Genomic DNA, 1900 nt, shown 5'->3' on the forward strand with positions numbered 1-1900 from the left:
TGTACCTCTGGTGCAAATTACTGACCTCTGTCATCATTTTAGGTGGGGGAACTTGCACAATCGGTGGCTGACTAAATACTTTTTTGCCCCACTGTAGTTAAACTTTAAATCACTTTTTTGTAAAACAGCACTTTTCATTGGTAGCCTGCCACCACAACATCCTGTTTGATCAATGAATAGATAGATGCTCAGCAAAAACTTCGCTTGACAGAGAGAACGTGTGTGCGTGTGTCCAGTCTTGAAATGGTAAATCTGGTGATTTGTATTGTTTTCACTATAAATAACGTAGTGGCCAGAATCAGATACAGATTATTGTATAGAGCGCTGCTGTTGTCTGACTATTAAATTCATGACATAGTTCCAGTAAATCCCAAGGAGACCAGGTGAACCGATAGTAGGAAGTAGCTTAGGCTTCATGGTGTAAACTGCTGAGTAGATGTAGCTTAGGAGGTGGAGCAAGTCATCTACTGATTGGAAGGTTGGTGATCCAATTCCTGGGTGCTCCCATCTCCATTCAAGATAGTAACCCCATATTGGTCTCAGATGCATCTGTTGCAATGTGAATGTTACATAAAAAATATTCATGTACAAAAAGTATAGAAAGAATATCCTTTGAGTTCTCAAATAGAATATAAAAGTCCTATTTACTGTTATTTTATGATATTCTATTGGAAAACCACATGTAATACCCAAATCATATGTTACAGAACAAAAACATGGTAAGGACACCCCCAGCAGGAGTGGTCTCCCCAAGTAGGACAATACTGCTCGACAGTGTACGAAGGCAACTGCTCAAGAAAATCTTGGACGCACAACAAAGAAGCTAAGGCACTATGCTGACATTCAGACTTGTAATATTCTGCTGTGACTTTGCATCTGCTGGATGAATAGGAACATGTCTGATTCACAGAGGCCCGGCCCCAAACCTAAACAAACAAAAGGTTCCACAAAGTCATGGTGTCGAAAAACACCGGATACCTATCAAATCTTTTTCCATGCCCCTATGGGTCTGAGCTGCTGACATGTATATGAAGCAAGGGTGTGCTTTAATAGTGTGGCTAAACAGTGTGTCTTTATACTGCATAGCTAAACTATAAGCAATATATCATTTGTTAAAGAGCTGTCTACAACATGTTTAACAGTGTAAATCAGTACAATGACTCTTTGGAACTATTAGTCTGCATCCTTAATAGTTACTCACCCTCACTCAAGCTTCTATTATGAAATCATATTGTTTTTAACACAAATTCAACTCAACCAAATGATGTGTGAGCATTTGAAGGTAATGGCTACAATAAAAAAATGTGTCCTTCATGGGATAAATGCTATAAACCAACAGCTGCTTCATGAAAATGGAAATGAAATGTATGCGTCATTGCTGACAGAGGGACAAACACAGGGTTGTGATTTCATTTTTCAGATTTCTTAACATCTGAAAAATGAAATCAGATCTGAGTTCTGGACTTTTGGTAGAAGGAAATTATCCCATTTATGTTTTGATCCAGGCTACAGTTTAACACTTCTGCGTCTTGTTTGTCATATTTTTCTTTTCATGAGGCTCCAAATGTTTTCAGTTGGTGAAAGGCGTGAACTACAGGCAGAAGCTCGACACTTTTACCTACAAAGCCATACTGTTGTAACAGATGCAGTATGCAGTTTAGGATTGTCTTGCTGGAATATACAAGGCCTTACCTGAAAAAGCATCGTCTGGATAGATCATATGTTGCTCTAAAAACCTGTCAGCAGTGATCCTGTCAATTCTATAGACATTAATGGATTCTTATACTATCAGAGATAGAAGATTTAGAACTGAGTGCTGATAACAAGCTGGATGATCTCTCTGGTCTCTATCATATTGAGACTATCTCTGCAGTCTGTTACATTTTCATATGTATGGGGA

This window comes from Pundamilia nyererei, unplaced genomic scaffold (assembly GCF_000239375.1).
Source record: "Pundamilia nyererei isolate P.nyererei 1_Seehausen unplaced genomic scaffold, PunNye1.0 scaffold00021, whole genome shotgun sequence".
In the NCBI taxonomy this organism is placed as follows: domain Eukaryota; kingdom Metazoa; phylum Chordata; class Actinopteri; order Cichliformes; family Cichlidae; genus Pundamilia; species Pundamilia nyererei.